This window comes from Grammomys surdaster, unplaced genomic scaffold (genome assembly GCF_004785775.1).
Source record: "Grammomys surdaster isolate TR1022 unplaced genomic scaffold, NIH_TR_1.0 185, whole genome shotgun sequence".
NCBI lineage: Eukaryota > Metazoa > Chordata > Mammalia > Rodentia > Muridae > Grammomys > Grammomys surdaster.
In genome coordinates, this window is record NW_021604630.1 from 7,843,827 (window position 1) to 7,863,429 (window position 19,603).

The window sequence follows — 19,603 nt, forward strand, 5'->3', positions numbered from 1 at the left end:
AGTGTGGCATTATCTGGAAGGATGCTCTTAAGTGCCTTTTTATTCTCTCTTCCATAGAAAACACCAGCCCAGAAAGTAACAATTTTGGCTTTGAAAAATATATACCATAATATAAGTCTTAATAATAATATATACTTACATATATTTAGTAGCATATAATAAGCCAGATACTTCTGGCTTCTATTAGGTCTCTATGCAGTCAACATTGGCTTGCGTTTAATGTAGAAGGTAATGAGAGGTCATTGATATTGTTTCTTGAAGCAGCCAAGAACTTTTATGGTTGTTCTCAGAGTACAGCCAAGGACTTAATCCACATCTGTAAAATGAAGACATTTGATTAGATAACTTCCAGCTGTAAAAATTGTATGATTAGCTAATTATTCATTATAGAGGTTCAGCCCTTTGCATTTGTCTCCCATGAATCGATTTATGTCAGTTCAGACTTGGTGGAATAAAGCCATAAACACAAAGGCATTTTATCTTGGAATTACACATAGTATCATACAAAGAAGAGATATTTCATTCTCAAGATAACTTTAAGACTGATAGAATGGTTAATAGCTTCCCCTAAGTGGTCTATGCACATGAGTGTTGGAAGACCAGAGAAGAGGAACCAAAAGACCGCAAAAGGCTTAGACCCTTTTCCCTTTACCACCCATCAGCACCTTTTCCTGCTTCAGTGATAAATGGAATATATACTTTTCTCCCACGATAGCTGGCCCCTCCCTTTTTTGTAGGAAAAGAACAAATCCTTAATCTTGAGGTTAAGATGTTCACAGCTCTGAGCATCTTTCAAATGTGCCTGAGAAGAAGAGGTAGGAGACCTCTTCCGATATCTAGCAGTATTCTGAGAATGCCTTTAAAACCAACTCTATGTAGCTTTATCCTGAATACCTTTCCCGGTTGTTTACAATAATTGCAGAGACTTCTCTCACTCCTGGGTACTGTAAGACACTGGAAAACCATCACCTTTGTGGAATAAATCAGCAGGTATTTTAGTTTTTCTGGCCAGCAATGATATTCTGGAGGTATTCTAGACAAGTTTCAGCACCTGGTATATAGGGATATAGCCAGGATACACCAAACAGCCATAGCAGTTGAAGGATTATGGACACTTGTAAAGAAAATGAAAGGGTAATGCTGTGGGAAAACTTTCATCACCTTTTTCTGTTGAGAAAGGATGTCACAGTCTGTTATAAAGGTTTAAAGGTCACTCACCATAACTGATCTAATTAGGGCCATAGAAGGTAATGCAAATGTGACTTCATCTTATCCTGCCAATTTTCTTGTTAACTAATATGCTTTGCAAGGACTCAGAAAAGATCCTTTTGTGAGAAAACAGGGCAAGAGGAGTCTAAATGTTTCCAAAGTATTTTATGCACATAATTAATTTATAAAGACACTTAAACAATCTTCATGTTTAAATTCTACCTAATTTGTGGGAAAAATATAAAAACCAAGGTATTTCTTGGTATTCACAGTTTTTCACACCAATTCATCTTTTATCTCGAAGCCAAGGAGGATGTAAACAGACTGCTATAACACTGGGTGGCCCAGTCAATTCAGACACCTTTTTGCTTATTATATAATAAAATTGAGACATGCCTAACCATATACTTTAAAAAAAATTATTCACTAAGGTTTAATGAAAATTAAAATTTATATATACTTAAGCATGTACAACTAGGATGGCTATTCTTAGTGTCAACCTCACTACATTTGGAAGTAACAGAATCCTAAATGGCTGAGCACACCCATAAGGGATTTTGTTTAATTAAATGATTTGAAGTGGGAAGACCCACCTTTAATCCAGATATGTTGAAGTGGGATCCACCTTTAATCTGAGCTACGCCCTCTGCTGGCACCCTATAGAAAGGATATGGAAGAGGAAGCTTTTGTTCTTTGCCTGTTGGCTCACACTTCTTCTGACATGTCCATTTCTTCACTGGCATTAGAGCCTACTTCTTCTGGATTCCAGCATCTACTGAAGACCAGCTGAGACATCCAACCTTTTCAACTCAAAAACTATCAGATTCTTGGATTTTCCATTAGTAAACAGCCATTGATGGATTAACTGGACCATAGCCTATAAACTACTCTAATAAGTTCTTTCTATATATAGTTTTTATCAGTTCTATTCCTTTATACAACCCTGACTCATACGGCAACCATACCCTGTTACTTTTTCTTAGGAGCATTGACTTTTACTTGAGATAATGAAGAACAGGAGGACAACTTGGCAACTCTGCCTTCGTTTTGTGTAGCCTTTAACACTGTGTGGGCATGGTAATAATCACTAAGGAGTGTCTTTCTGCCTAACCCAAAACATCTCCTGTCGAGGCTGAAGCATCTTACCGCCAGCTTCATATTATGTTCTGTTCTAGACCCTAGTTTCCAGCCATTGTCCTAAAACTGCAGTCACTTTGGATTCCAAGAATAGCAGAACTGCAAAGGATAGACCACTCCGAAGATGAGGGTAATTATTCATGATACTGAGGCCACAGGCACCCTAGACCTAGAGCACAAGTAATCCTTCCTAGAGAGAACCAGATTGTACCAGCAGGAAATGAGGGCTTCTACAGGTCACTTCCCATAACTATACCCAAGACAATAACCAACATAATCACACCTTGATCAGGACTGCCTAAACACACATATCTCTTATCCTTTCCTCAACTCTTCTCTACTTAAATCTGAACCTCATGCCATACTTCGGATCATAGGACCCCTTTTTGTTTTCCCAGCACATTGATGAATTCCCCTCTATTCCTCACCATTATTTGTGCCTTTGATTGATACTGGAACAACTGCCCACATTTAGGCTGCTGGGACTGTGAGAGGCAGGGCTTTTCTCATAGTGTCTGAGAGCTTTTGCTGGGGAGATGTAACACATGTATCTACTCACAGTAGTAAAAAAAAAAAAAAAAAAAAAAACTATGGCAGAAAGTAACAGTTCTAGCAGAGTCCAACTTGATGAGACATTGAACTTTGGGTTTACTAACAGGAGTATGCGAGGTAAGGGTTAACTTCCAAGATCAGTGTCACCTCAAGAAGCCTTTCCTAGTATTGGTGATGACTCATGAAAACTACATTCTTCCTGGAACTTTCTAACAACTTGCAGACTGCTCAATAGGTCAGAGAGATCTCCTCTAGGCTACTAGATCTACTCAGGGGTTACTATCTTCTTCCAGAAGGTATTGGGGGCTTCTAAAAGGCAGGAGGGGATAATTATGAATCTTGCAAATTTTAGCTTTTCCAAGCACTTGAACTCTATTTACCTTTTAAGTATCATGGCCCAGTCTCACCCCTAGAGATATTTCAGTTGAAAGAAAACTGCCATATGGCATGCCATAAAACTCATGGTATGCATATAGTTTAACAAATATTTATCATACCAAACTATTAATCATAGCCCATATGCATCATCTCATATAACTCCTTCAGTTTCTCCTAGCATGGCAACCATGCTGAAGATGTATAGCACAATATTGTTACTTATAGTTGTGCTGCTCTACATGAAGCCTGCAGATTTACTTTCTTTTACATCTCTGAAAGTTTGTGCCCAGCCCCTGCTAATCACCACCCTGCTCTCTGTTCCCATGAACGTGGGTTTTTTCTTTTTCCTATTCCACATACAAGGAATATAAGCTTCATTTCTTTGACCACAATCAAGAGAGTATTATGTGTCGAAACTCTTCTGAGCATTAAATATAATGTGGTAAGAAAGAAAACAAAAACCTCTCTCTTCATCGAACGCACAGACTTGTGGCAAAGCCCACATTAGACATATTAACTTTTAAGGAAATCCACGATTCTAGCAGAACTGGCTATTGTGAGAGAAGATTCCCATGGCAAACCTGATGGGATATCTTTGTGGGGGAGTCACATCAATTCTGAGAAAGAACATGTAAATGAAAACCTTGAGATAAATCGGATTTAAGCAAGGGTAATCAGGGACAGAAAAAAACCAAAAAATGCCATTCAGCCATTTGGAAATTCCAGAACCAACTGTTAGGTGAGAAAATTCTTTATTGTGTTTTTTAAAAACTGCAAATTCCCCAGGTGATATCATGGAGTAGCATTGCCTTGTGTGTGAGACCAACAGTGAGACAGTCTAGTGTTCCTCTGAATGAGATTTGACAATTATAATGGCTAAAAGTAAACTGTAGGTAGTAAAAACTATACAGCTAATTTTATAGAAATTAGCAGAGCAGCCTCTGTTTAAAGATAGTGTTGTCAGACACACAAATCTAGCCAATAAGATTAGAAAATACTTGCAAAAACCACAAGTTAATATTTAGAAATGATTCGAAATACAATGAAAGACATGCGCATTAGCATGTTTCTCTGGTGGTGGTGGGGTGGTGGGGCTCTAAACTCTATGTCTGCCATTCCCAGAGAGTCTATAATATCAGATAAACATGTTCTTCCTGTTTCACAAAGGCTGGTATCTCTGCCCCATTCACAAGCTTCAGAGCCTTCAGTAAGAACAATTAATATTACAGTGCATATGTAGTCCAAAGTCTTTGAAAATAGACCTCAGTTCTCTGCTGAATAGTTTTAGACTGTATGAAAGAGAGCTGTCCCTCAAGTAGTCTGAAGAATTTCACAGATATTATTTTCAGTGGTATTACTGTTCTCTTAGATGTTTCTGGAGCATATAGAACATCCAAGGGCTATCAGTAAATTCACTTTGTTTAAAAAAAGAAGAGGAAAAGATTACTTAGTAGAAACATCATCTGGAAATGCCAAATGAAACTAAAGAAACAAAAAGCACGAGTATGTGTGTGTATATGTGTGTGTATTACAAAACTCTTCACTTAACATATAAATTTTTGTTTGTTATCAAAAGAACCATTTTACTTCAGAGCAATCTCAAGAGATTGATTTAAGAAATTCTTTTCTGTATACAATCTACAAAATCAATATTCACTGCATATTGGAACATGTAGTTCAAATGAGAAAATTCACATAGAATGTGTGGAACAGATAATAAGTTCAAGGCCAGTCTAGTCTACAAAACAAGCTCCAGGCACTCAACGCTATTACATGGAGAATCCCTTTCTTGAGAAATAAAGCAAGCAAGCAAGCAAACAAACATATCACCTTAAATGGACTTTTAAAAAACATTAGTAGAGAAAATCTTGTAGCTTTTATTATTCAAAATAATGAATAATAATAACAATAATGATAATAATGTTTCAAAACATTGTAATTGGTAAAGAAAAGGAATTTATATATTAAAAACTGATGGTAAATATTTACATTATGGTGATCCTTAAGGCTTGGTTTGACTGAGCTGCCTGTGGTGGTTTGAATATGCTTGTCTCATGAGAAGTGGCACTATTAGGAGATGTGGCCTTGTTGCAGTAGGTGTGGCCTTGTTGGAAAAGGTGCACCACTGTTTTGGTGGGCTTTGAAGCTCTACCCAGTGTGGAAGAGAGCTTCCTAATAGCCGCCTGAAGATTCCAGGCTTGTCCTGGTTCCCTTTAGGACAAAATGTAGAACTCTAAGTGTTTTCTCCAGTGACATGTCTTCCTGGATGCTGCCATGCTTCCTGCCTTGATGATAATGGACAGAACCTTTGAACCTGTAAGCTAGCCCCAATTAAATGTTGTCCTTTATAAGAGTTGCCTTGGTCATGGTATCTCTTCACAGCAATGGAAACCCTAACTAAGACTGCCTCTGAGTTCCATGAGCACTTGATGGGTCATTGTAATATAGCAAGCTATTCTTTGCTGCATCTGCTGTCAATCACATCGAAACTTAGCCATAGCTACAGCTATTATACCAAGCTGCTTTGTTTTCCATTACTGAAGTTACCTGACCCAAGGTTTAAGAAATTCAGCTTTAGGAAACTAATCATCAGAGTTGCCAAAGCCATAGTTACCAAGCTTTAAGTGTTCCTTCCAATGTCAATAGACAAGAACATAGGCATAGCTTAGTGCCTATTATAAAATATTGTAGAATATATGTCAACTTTATTTTCTGATGATTCCCAAAGTTATTAAGAAAATTGCTAGAGAGATGGCTCAGCAGTTAAGATCACTTGCTGTTCTGGCAGAGAACTGGGATTTGGTTCCCAGCACCCATCTAACCTACTCAGAGGATCCTGACCACTTAGATTCTGAGAGAATCAGACACACACAGGAGGTGTACATTTGCAGATGAAGACAAAGCGCTTATACACATATATAACATGTATTTTAAAAGCAGTTTTACCTCCAATTAAAATGTAAAATTCTAAAAGACCACTACTCCAATGAAAACACCAGAGAAACTTTGAGAAAGCTGTGACTGTGAAGAAGTGAAAAATATAAATTCCACAGAGGGAAAAGGCATTCCCAGATAAGCAGGTATAGACAGCTATTTTTCAATAACCACTCTCCCCAGGGGTGAAATGAATTCGCCAAATCTGATTATGAACAAAGAATTGGCTTGTCAAATTAGATAGATTATTTGAGGGGAGAGAGAAGCCCTGGTAGGTTTTAACAGCTGTGTAGAACGGACGGGCATGACAGATTGGAACATGAAGAAGCCTCCAACACAGAGCCAATTTCCACCTCCTGTTGGTTTTCTCCTGAAGGACTTTTTATGACAACTGGGAATTGGAGGAGTCTTGGGGCTGATTTGGAGAGACTGAACCTCCAACAGTAGAGCGGCATAAAAGGAAAAAGGCATGTGATATTTCAAGACAGGTGTTCTCTCTTGAAATGAAAAGTGAACTGCAATTAATAAAAAGCATAATCTGATTCTGATCCAGATGAAATTGGCATGATGCATCGAGCTTCTGCGTGTGTTTTAGGAGGATGGGGTAGGTAATAATACTATCTTCAGAACATAATGTGTTATATCTTATATCTGAAATACAATAAAAGATTTTTTAAAAATATGACACTCCAAAGTCTAAGATATTATCAAAGACAAAATAACCAATAGAAACAGATCCACAAATGATCCATATAGTACAACTTGTAGAAAAACTCCTTAAAATACCGTATGTTAAAAAAAATGGAAAAAAAAAGTGGAAACAGACAGAATAGGTGAAAAATTTCAACAGAGAAAGGGAAGCATTCAAGGACTAAGAAGAACACTCAGTCTGTAGGGTATTTGCCTTGAAAGTATGGGAACCTGAGTTAGAGCCCCAAATCAGATGACAATCACAACAACAAATGGTATGATGGTACAGGTAATCCCAGTGCTGGGGAGACAGAGATAGAGGGATTCCCGGGACTTCCTAGACATGTAGCTTAACAGACTTGGCAAACTCAAGAGCAGTGAAATACCTTGTCTCAAAGAACAAGGAATGCCATTTGAGGTAGCTTTCTATTGCACCTGTGCACATGCGTGCTTACACACATACACACATGCACACATACACACACACATGGACAGACACACAAGTACAAGTACAGGTAACCATTAAAATACTGAAAATACACTCTAAAATGTATAATATACAAATTTAGATAATCTTGTGTTTATGAAAATAAATATTCAAGTCAAGGAGAAAAACAATCTGTGAGAAACAAAAAATAATATGTCAGTTCCTCAAAAAAAAATGAGGATGAGGATGACAAAATGTTGTGTAACAAATAACTCTTTCTGGGAATTTAAACCCCCAAAAATTAAATAAAGATCTCAAGAAATATTTGTTTATTACTGACTACAACATTACTCATGATAGGGATGAGGGGGAAAGGAGTCACCTGTCCATCAGCAGCTAAAGAGATAAGAGAAACAAACACTTCTAGAATCCCACTATGGCATGTTACCTAGCCTTAGAAAAAGAGACACTGCACTATGCCCTGTACAAGTACTGAAATATCACACAGAACTACATTGATGTGTACAAGCAATACACATCAAAGGGAAACAATACTTCTGTATTGTTTTAAGGTTTTAAGGGGGAGTCTGCATAGGGGGTCACTATGCCAAGAGAAAGAAGCTAGTTGCAGAAGTCGTGATTCCTATTTATACAATGCATCTAACACAGTGAAATATACACAAGCCAAGACTGAAGTATGGATTTAAAGGAGCTATTTGGAGGAGAAAATGAGGGCTTGCTATTCAATAGACAGCATAGTATCAGTTGGGTAAGATGAATTTCCTCTATAGACCTACTGTAGATCAGAGTGTTCTTAGCAGTACTGTTTTGTACTACAATTAAAAACAAGCATAAATGAAACCTTTTTGTTAAAACTAGCAAGTTGTGGTGGTGCATACATGGTGGTAAGGTATGCTGAAAGGCAGAGGCAATCATGAGTTTGAGGCCAATCTTGGCTATACTTTGGATCCAGCAAGATGGTTCAAGATGCTAAATTACCTGAGTTTGATCCTCACAATCCACAGAAATGTGGAAGAAGAGATCAACTACACAAGGTTGACTCTAACCTATGTATGGACACATGCACACATTATGCACACACAATTTTTTAAGGAAAATAATAAATATGCCCTTTAGAAGAGTGGTTCTACCTTTGGTCCATGACCACTTTGCAGGGAGGGGTTAGTGAGCATTTTTCTGTCTAAGACCATCATAAAACTACTGTGTGTTTCATAAGAGTAGCAAAATCACAATTAAAAAGTAGCAACAAAAATAATTTTATGGTTTAGGGGGGTCACTACAACATGAGGGACTATATTAAAGTGTCACAGTATTAAGAAGGTTAAGAGCCACTGTGGTAGAACATAGAGTACATTGGGTGGGAACAATAGTGAGTAGACACAGCCAAAAGAAGAATCAGAGAAATGGAAGAACGTTCAATAGAAGCAATGTAAATTAGAGAGTGGAGACAAACTTAGTAAGAAAATAAAGCATAAATGTTATATAGGTTGATGTCAGAGATCCTAGCTTCTGTGTTGTAGGTATTCCAGGAGAAAAGACACAATGTATCTTCAAAAATATGTGTATTTCTTGTGTGGTAATCTTTAGGAAGACCATTCTAAATAGAAACTTCAAAGTGAAAGTTTTTTTCTCCTTTTTCCCTCAGGAAAAAAAAAAGACTCTCCTTTGCTCCAAGGAATGAGATGGGAAAATGACAAAATGTAGACAACAGAAAAGTTTGTTGTTGCCTCTTAAAACTCTTTCTGTATGCTCTGGCATGATGCTGGGATACAGGTCTCAGAGACTTTGGTTAGATCACAGATGGAAACATTAAGTTTTCTCCACTAAATGCAGTAACAAAATAAACCATTAGACCTCTGCTAAAGGAAAAATGAGAACCTGCCCTGGGTATGTGACTGATGCCTTCTCCACTCATGAGAGGGTGTTGTTAATAAGAATGTGGACTGAGCTGAAGCACTGGAGTTGGGTGTGCAGAAAGGAGGCAGCAATGTTGGGCTGACAGGAACTCTGAGAAAGATCTTCCTCTCTCTCAAACGAAAAGATACAGTAAATGTATTGAGAAGAGCCAGAAAACCTGGGCAGCTGTCTGAAGAGTTGTCAAAGACAGAGGAAAGTAAAAGAAAGACAAGGAAGGTAGGGTGAGATCATTAAGTGGGAGAATGTTCTAGTCACTGTGACAATATATCAGAAAAGAAGTAGGAGGAGGGAAGAGTTTGGCTTGGCATTTCAAAATGCTTACTCCAATCACACTGGGCCTGGGCTGAGGCTGAACATCTTGATGGTGAGGACCTGTCAGAGCAAAGCTACTCTCCTCACTGCAGAGAGAGGGAGGGGCAGGATAGAGAGACAAACTATATTCTCCAAAACACGTCACCAGTGAGCTACTTCCTACAATTGGATTCTACTTCCAGTAGAGTCTAGCGCTCCTCAAAAGCACTCTCAGGTAGGGACCAAGCTTGTGACACATATGTCTTTTGGAAACATTCCAGACCCAAACTCTGACGGGTCTTAAATATAATGCTAAGGTTCTTTTTTTCAACTTTATTCTTGAGGTTGAATTGAACAATTGCATGTTTCGAAGAAAGCTCTCATAATGAACCTATTACAAGAGGGAGATTAATTTGGCAGCAAGAAGAATGAATTGAAAGAGGAAGCCATGAGGAGAGCTCAGGCTGCAGAAGGACAATCTGTCTTAGTGTCAGGATATACCTTTCAAGTTCAACCTGTAGCAGAGTGAAGTGGGCTAATGCTGCTAAAGGGATAGCTGAACTGGTTAACTGAAAAACACACGTGATATTTTAAATGACTCTAACACATTATTTTTTATTGTGGCATCTAAAAGAATCTCAAAGTGTTGTCCTACAGAAGCCAGACATTTCTAAAAACAACATCTTCACTCAAAAGGCTCTCATGGCCAGTAAATAGAAATGTGTACCCACACAAAGACAGAGATCCAGGTACTTCTTAGCAAATGAAAGGAAGAGTCAGAATAGAAATAGCTAAAGCATGAAAAGTGTTCTGATTTCCTCACTTTGCATTCTGGTTTTGTTCCATACTGGGTATCACACAAAGAAGAAAGTAAACCCAAATATTTGTGTCTGGGAGACTGTGTTCAAAACGCAGCCTGTAGAAGACTTGTGTGACAACAAACAAGGAACTTCATTTAGAATTTATGGAACCAAGACAGTTTGATTCTGATTCGACCTCTTAAAGTATGTTGAAATTCATGGCTGTCCTGTTTTATATGGCAAATTTAATATCTTAAAGAGACAGAATATTTTGAGTCTATGGAAACAGTTTAGTGACTACTATACTCGGCCTCTACTACCCTCCCATTCACCCCCAGTACTACCATATATTTTCTGTCTTCTGAACTGTGATATATCTTATACATAGACAATATAGTCCACGATTCAACAGGAGACACATAAATCCAAAATTCAGTCAAGATGTTGACATTACCATAATTTAGAAATACTTGCTAATGTATTACCATTATTTTTGTTTGCTTTTATTTTTGTCACCGCTGATCAATTTTGAGAGAAGCTGTGTTTTCTTTTGGCTCTTCCAAGTTGAGCTGTAGGAGCAAGCCCCATCCTAACATCCCAAGCAGAGTGCTAAACGGATGAGACAAGAGATCGGCGTGGTTCTTTCAACTTACTGATATCTGAGTTGAACAAGTCTCTTATAATAACAAATAAAAAAACTGTTATAAAATGATGAAAAAGGCTCATAGCATATTCTTAAAGAGAAAAACTCTTTTTCACTATCCTTGCCAAGATGTGTACTTTTCTTAACATTTCCAGACTTAGGTGGCTGGGAGACATTTTAAGTATTTACTGATCGCCAGGCTATAAGGATCTGCTTAGTCTTTAAATCAGCTCTTAATAATTAACAGGATTTTATTGAGTCTTCATTATGTTCCTCCAACTGTTAGAATAGAGGATGCTGAAGACATCTACTTCCCATTAAGGGGATAGCAGTTGAGTTTGACAAGAACACTGATTAGAAATAAGTAGAGAACATGTTCAGATGCCTTGTAACTTGAAAGAGAGTAATGATAATGGTGGCCATTTATTGAATGCTTGTTACATGCCAGTCCCTTGCTTAAGTGCTTTAATGTGTTATCCAAGGTTCTACCTGCAAGGGTGGATGCACATTCAGAGAGGGGAGATCAGCATGGGTAGGAATGGCTTCAAAATACAATGAAGGATCCAGGAAATGCCCAAATAGTTAGAGAAACATATTATCATACAGAAACAGGTTGCCAAATTTCAGGAGGAATGTCCTGATGATAGAACCTGGAGCTAAATTGGCAAGAATTTGTGTAAGAGTGGGTACAAATCATTGGGCTTTTGGTTTTTTTTTTTTTTTTTTTTTTACCCTTCTCTCTAGCCATGCCTTTGACAAAGTGCCTCTGATTCTCATCAAAATATACATTCCACTTCCGATGCTATGAATATACTTAACCTTGGGCTGACCTTTGGCCAGTTCAACTAGGTAGCTGTGCAAGCATTCCAGTCCTGGTCTAGGACTGTAGTTGCCCATGCATTCAATCCCTTTCTTGTTCTCAGCCTTGCTTTAATAGTGAACCTTGGAACATGAGGGACCACTTGAAACTGACCTGAACCAACCAAGTCCAAATCACCCTAGACCAGCCACCTCTACTGATTGCTGGCTGCCGACTCATAAGTAGGTTCAGCCACAATGGCAGCAGCAACCAGTATCAGATCCAAATGATGAGCAACTGCATGGCTAAAAACCTTTTAACTAAGACTCTAGTTCCAAAGGTAAAGATTCCCCTTGGCACATCTTTACATTTCCTGTGAAATACCAAAGTCAATTTTGTATGTCTCATAGGCTTCCTTTGCTGGCTCCTCCTCCTAATGTTGCCATGTATAGAGTCATTCCTTCAGCATCTTCTCCCACTCTGCTTTGTAGTTTGTTAGTCTCATCCAGCCACCAGTGTGCTGATCTCCCACTTATATGTTTAGCTTAGAGCTCTGTCCCAAAGTCCCTTCAACCCTATCTCCCTGACATCCCCATGCAGAAGCCTACTAAGCATCCTGAGGGTGATGTGCCCATCTTTCCTGGCTTCCACTCCACATCAGTCTTCCTTACCTCTGGTCATCAAAAGTACAGTGCTTCTATGTTCACCCCTCTACAGTCTACCTGACATTCAGTGGTCCAATGCCTCTTTTTAGAGGTGAGTCACACCATCTCACTTTTCAGTTTGAATCTTTCACTGGTTCCCACCCTACACAGACCGAAACCCTGTGCTAGCTGTCAGCTGCACATCTGACATTATCCCAGTCTTCTACTTCTCTGCTTAATTTGTCATCCTTACCTTCCTCCATTTTGCCAAACACAATTCTGTGAAAACCCTCCGACCAGCTCTCTTCCATGTGACATTCTCTTTCTAAAACCTGTGCTTCTATCTCAGCAGTTTGATTAACTGAACCTTCCTGTGACCACGCTTTCATAGGATTTCCGTGTGACTGACTTCTACCTGCTGTCCAGTCTTTTCCTAAGTGATAAAACACATCTAGAACTGGCCTGAAAGAAGCAGAAATGGAGAACAAGATTTTGAAGGCAACCTAGGCTATATGACAAGCCTTCTCAGAAGGAAGGGATGGGGTGGGGGAGAAAGCCGAATAAAAAAGAGAAATCATAAGAAAAGAAAAGAGAGGAGCAGAGGGGAGGGGTGGGGAGGGGAGGGGAGGAGAGGGGAGGGGAGGGACAACGAGCCAGAGGCAAGCCTGGATGAGAACTCAAGAGCAAAAAAAGTCAGTCTTGGTCCCTGATATCATTCAGAGCAGCGTCTAACAAGCACTGGGTAAGCACACGGATGAATGAAGATGTGGTTATTTCCCGGGCTTAGAAAGTAGGGGACAAATCTAGACACATTAGCGTCTTCCTAAACACTGGCAGTTTGGCATAGCCCAGCCTCTGTATTCAAGATTGCCTAAGTTCAAAATCTAGCCCTTCTACTTAGCGGTTTAGCGCTTCAGACAAATCATTTAGCACCCTTGCACCCTCTCCCTTTAGACTAACCGGTGCCTCCACCACAGGGTCAGATGACTCAAATGTGAATTTGCATAAAGTAATTAAAATAATTCCCAGGGGGCTCATAAATATTAAAATATCACATCTCATTAATAGTCCCTATCTTATAAATCTGGTAAAAAGGATTGGAAGAAATAATTCATGTGCAGTTCTTCACGTAGTAAATCAATGTGATCTGATCTCATCTTCACATGTTTAAGACACTGGCCTCACTTCCCCCACAACTGTGGAAACGGCACTGTGCTTCCAGTGACATCTGAAAAGCAGGTTTTCCTTCATGGAACCTCTCATGTCCCATCTTTTTCTGTCAACCCCCACAGTTCCCTCTTTATCTCATTAGGTCTTCTCAACATCCTTCCTAGTTGACCAATTTTCCCTTTCCCTAATGGAAAATCCCATAAAGGCCATTTTCCTGCCAAGCAGCCAGTCTTTGGTCTCTGAAAGAGGGGTTGTGTGCTATGGTACCGCTATCAGCCACCGTTCCTCAATGGTGCATAGGGCAAGTGGGGCAGGGGGATTCAGCTTTGGGACCCAGCAAGAAGAAGATGGCTGGGGGCTCATGTATCAGCAGGTGTGTAGGGGGCTAGGGTCTTTGCTTCTGAATTTGACCTTTAACCCCCAGTGGCAATTCTCTGAATTGCCCATTAGCATAGGGAAACTGACCACTGGGCTTCCATGGCACTGGTGTCGATGGGCGGTGCTGTAGAGCTGTTCTTTGTCCTCAGGAAGGCAGACTGGGCCTACTTCTAGGCTTGGGAGACCTTTCATGTGTGAAAAGGAGCACCTTGTTCCTCTATGTGGTGACACTGGGACTCAGCCATCAGTTCCAATTGGCACTCAGTCTGAGCGAAAGCAGGGGTCCTAGTTGGGGCTCCAGGGCTTTGAGGAACATCCAAGAGGAGGAGACAACTGGGGGGGACAACCCTGCTCTTCTTATGGGGTCCCTGCTTACCACACTCTTCCCTTGTTGAGGTTTTTTTAGCCTCCTGAGAGACAGGGAGACACTGAACTGGTGAGGAGTGGGTGAAATTTGGGAGGAGGGGAGGAACCTTGGGTTTTGAGGAGAATGGGGGCAGAAAGGACTAATTATTTCTTTTTTATGAACTTACTAACTTCCATGGTTCTGTTGATCAGTGCTATCCCATCCCTATTTCTACACCTATCTTACCCAATGGAGGTAAGAGGCTCAGGGGCAAAAGACCCAACCAAAACTACAGCATCTATCACTCTCAGCCTTTTCTCTGGGTACTTTTGCAAGTACTCAAATCCTTAGAGTAAGCAAGGTATCGTGGTCATGTTACCCCTGAAGCAGCAAAAGGATGCCAAACCCTAAGCTTCTGGAGCAGTGGTTCTCAACCTTCCTAATGTTATGATCCTTAATACCTCATATTGTGGTGATCCCCAACCAGAAAAATTTTGTTGCTACTTCACAACTGCAATTTTCCTACTGTTATGAATCATAACATAGATTTTTTTGGAAATAGAAGTATGTTAAAGGGGTTACAACCCACAGATTGAGAACCACTCTCTGTGGCTTGGAGTCTTTTCCCTGAACTGTCAAGTTACTAGGTTGGGTGGGAAGGCTGTGACCTGGCTTTCCAAAGAAAAGACAAATGCCCCCAGGTAAAGCCTGATACTCCTACTTTAACTTCCCAGTATGAAAAAAGGGGAAAAATAATACAATTCTCCAACTAGGATTCCTACCACCCTCAAGGCCATGGCTCGGGGGCCCTGAGGCTGTGAAGAGACTTTGAGTCCTATTCAATTGCCCTCTACACTACGGATCTGGGTCTCTCTGATGCTTTGGTTGGATGAGTAAATAGGACTCACCTCTGCAAACAAACAAACAAGAAGGGATAATAATAATAATTAGTGTTCTTTCACATTTGCTATGAGGGACACAGGCTTTTCTTCTTTAGTCTTGGGAAGTAACGTAAATATAGACTGAATGACTGCTGTTTCTCTCAGTCATATTCACTGAGACAGTTTAAGAAGCATATCGCCTTAAAATGCACATTTGCCATAAGATGTTTCTCCCAAGAGGGAAGGAAGGCCCCCCATTATGCTCCTGACATTTATTACTTTAGACAGGCTGAGAGAGTGCAGAGGAGACATTTGGAAAAATAGCTTTTCTATAGATCACTGGATTATCTGTTTTTTGTCTTCTTTTTCATTGATCAATATGGACTTTAGGTTTGCAGTTATGAACAATTACTGAATTCAATGAAAATAAGATTAAAAGCCCTCTCTCTAAGCACTAGAGAGATGTTAACAGGAGGTCTCGTCCTGGGCAGTGTCCCACTGACATGTCTGCTACACAATCCTTTCTGGCTTCTCCAAGCATGCTCTGTGTTCTTTCTTCCCAGAAGGACTGAATCTATAATATTTTAATTCCTGGAAACAATTCATCATACCAGCATGATATTTGCTGCCAATGCATGGCATTTAAGACCCCCAATCTCCCAATTCCTCATCATAGAGAGGAATACTGATAACCCTTCAATACTCATGATACACTGAAGTGATCCATACACTGAAATGATCCCATTTAAAAAAAATCAGATATGCATCATGTGTATAAGTGTATTGAGTACATTTTTTGTATGAATAGAATAGAATGCCCAGAACTGCTCAGCTATGGGGACTTTGAGACATTGTCTGCCATCACAAGTGTTCTTGTTAACACCTGTATTGAAACCATCACTCAGCCAGAGGGTCACCTTTGCATATATGTTTTGTGAATACGCTGAAAGAAGCTTTACTTATATAATGATAGACTTGGACAGTCTTACATCTTCCAAATAATAGTACGGAGATGAGCTACATAGAGTATTTCAATCAATGATGGTCCAGTGTCACCTAAAAAGATCACAGCCCTCTAATTTTGAGTAACTATACTCTGTGACATCACACAATGACAAAACCATTTATTGTCTCGAAATGTACCCATGTCGGCAATGTATATGAAAGTATATTTGCAACATTTTTCTTTATCATTGAATGGAAACTCAATTTCATCACAACCCTAGATCTCTGACCCGCTGTCATAAAAGGAGGATTGTACTGTTCCAAAGAGCTGAGTTTCTGATCTGGCCTTCCTGTTTACCTGATGTGTGGTCCTGCGCATGTCACAGTGCCTCTGGTTCACGAGTGCCCACTTTCTAAGAGTCCTTCTCAATTTAAACATCCTTGATGCTATGGTTTTTCCATAATATTCAGATGCTTTTTATCCATGGACTTCTTCCAGTGACTACCAGAGACAGCCTGCTTAAAGCTTTGCAAGAAAAGATACGGATACATTTTTTGCTACATATAGATACTTAATATGCCATTATTAGATTGTATCATGTATTTATTTTAAGCTCTTGAAGTTAAGTTTAGATAAGCTATAATTATACTCATTATAATACCGAAATGCTCACCTTTTTTGTGCAAATCAGCTTTTAGTAAAAAGATAAAATACAGAGACACAACTTAGACCAGTGTCTTCCTCTTGAAGACATGCCTGGAGTCAGTGCCCACTGGAGTGGGCACAATCTGCTTTTAACTGTTTCTTCCATTACTCTCTGCCCAGTGATCATAAATGTTCCAAGTGTTTGCTGCAAGTTACTGCAAGATCCACAGGCATCCAAAACACAAAGTATGCTAACTACTGTTAATGTTTCTATCTGTTAACGAGGAAAAGCCATTCAGTATCATAGTAAATGGTCAGGAAACCAATCTATAACTTCAGAGCATGCATCCTTCTAGGCACTACACGGAAGCCAGAAGACTGATCAGTCATCGATTGTTCCACAGACGCTTTTTATTTTTACAAACTTGAGAGTGAGGAATGAGACAAAAAACTTATAGTATCATACTCATGGTTGCCGTGGTAAAATCGTCATCAACTACCTACCTCTTCCTTGTGCTTTTCTGTGCTAATATAGAAAGGTACATGCTTACTTTTCTTAGATGCCTTCAAGTAGAGTTATAAATGCACACGAGACTATCCCAATCAAGTGCAGGTTGGCCAGGTGTGTTGACACATGCCAGTAATTGCAAACACTACCAAGGTGTACTCACCATAAGAGTCTCAAGTAGGAGTTCAAGGCCAGCCTAGGCTAATAGCCAGACTGCTTCAGAAGGAAATAAAAAATGAGTGCTACTTGAGAATAGGGAAAAAACATCTCATAGTCTGAGATTTGGCAGGGGTGAGACAGGAGCCACCTGCTTGCTGCTATATATACTGATGCCAGCACATTAGCTTGAAGAAGCTCTTCACATCCCGGGACTAAACCAGTAAGTCTCAGAGTAAGCTGGAGGCAGTAGCAAAATCTCTGCAAACATTGAATTCCAGCTCTGGGAGTAACCATCCACCCTGCAGCTTCTTTGTCTCAGTGTGTCAGGGATAGAGTTCTCTCCTGCTGGACCAGTTAGGAGGTCTTCCAGGCAGTGCTGATAGGTGCTCTGTCTGAACCCCCTTCTAAGTCTTGCACAATTCTTTGAGCTTCCAGATCCATGGTAATCATTCTACTTTAACAAAGCTGGACTAGTGCTGACTTCTAACAGCAAATGTGTGCTAAGTGACAAACTACCTGTTGTTCAAACAGCAGGGGCTCAGAGAAGAAAGCAAGCATTGAGGGCAGGAACAATAAATGGGGGCTCTGACCCACAAAATAACCATGCTACACCTTGAAGAAGAGTGTTACACTTTGAAGAGTACTTACACATGTCTACTTTTTACATCTGGAATGAAAATTTAGTTTTACACCAGGATCTCCTAAGAGCCAGAGCTTTTAGATGCTTTGTCTTACTAACGTTAACCAAAAGACACTCCCCACTTTCCAGGCTTCAGTGCATCAAATGACGCCCCCTAATCCCAAGAACTCTTTCTGCTGTGTTAGCCCCAGATATTTAGAAAGCTTCACAAAGGATCAAAAATATGTTCCCAATATTTTATGGGTAATTCATGAGCAAGCAAAAGCCAGAAAATAGCAGTGTTAGAATAAAAGCTTGTCTGAGACCACCATCCTCTGCCAAAGAATTATGGGATTATAGCTTGGCTGTGAGGCTTTAAGGCCTACAAATCATAACAAGTTTGATTAGGAAGTAGTGCCCAGGGAACTATAGGGAATGCTGCTCACAGGAGCAGAAACCTCAGCCATGCTGCGATTCACCAACGAGTTGCTTTCATCTTCTTTGTCTGGACTGTGGTAGGATTTTCTCATTCCCTGAGGTTAACTACACCAAAGTATCCTGGTCCTTTACTGGGCTTCACTCTCTTAGTCAAAGAAGGCACAATCCCCTGGCCTCTTCTCCACAAGGCACAGATGATGTACCTTTCTTTTCCCTCCTCCCTTCTCTATATAACCAGCCACCCCTGCAACCAAGGACAAATCCCTTCTTCATATAAAGCCACAAAGGGTAGCATCTTACCTACCTGCTGTTGAGAGCTGGCTATTGGGTAGCTATACCTCAAAACCTGTGATCACATTATACCCAGGGAGTTCAGACCAGGATAACGCTGAGAGATTCCATTTTTCCCTTTGCTTGGGGCTTGACAACTAACAGAGATACAGAGGTTAATTTCCTCCAGGCATTAGAGAATCTGTACTACTCCAGTTTGGTTTTTTCAAGGGTATGTCTCTATCCTTTGTCACTTTTGGTGCTGTGCGCTGTCACCATTTTCCTCAACTAGTGCTTGGAGATTGTAAGTATAACACTGAGAAAAGATGACAGAAAGTAACAGTTGCTAAGTCTATGAAAATGGGCGTGTAAGCCCTGGGCTTCCAGACTCCTCTCCCTAGGAGCTGCCAGCTTTGAGTGAGCAGTCAACTGAGAAGCAGATGCGGGTGAAGCCACCATATCTTCTCTGAAATTAATTTTAGAGTAGACTTTATAGACCATAAAAGGATCACACTAACAGAAGCCAGAGACACGCTGCTGGATGGCAGTTCGCAATGTAACTTTACTGTGCACTCTGAACCTTGCTATACCAGTGGGGCTTCTCAACGCCTGCTCAAATGTTCTTTTGCTCAACTTCTCATTCTTTCTACCTTGCCCAAGTCACTGTTACTAAGGTGATAGTCAGCTGTTGAACATGGGGGTGGGCCGGGGTGGAGAAGACATCCAGCTCTGCACTGGCCTCTGATGTAGGTAGCAGAGAATGAGAAGGTTAAATTCTCTAAAACAAACTGTTCTACTTTT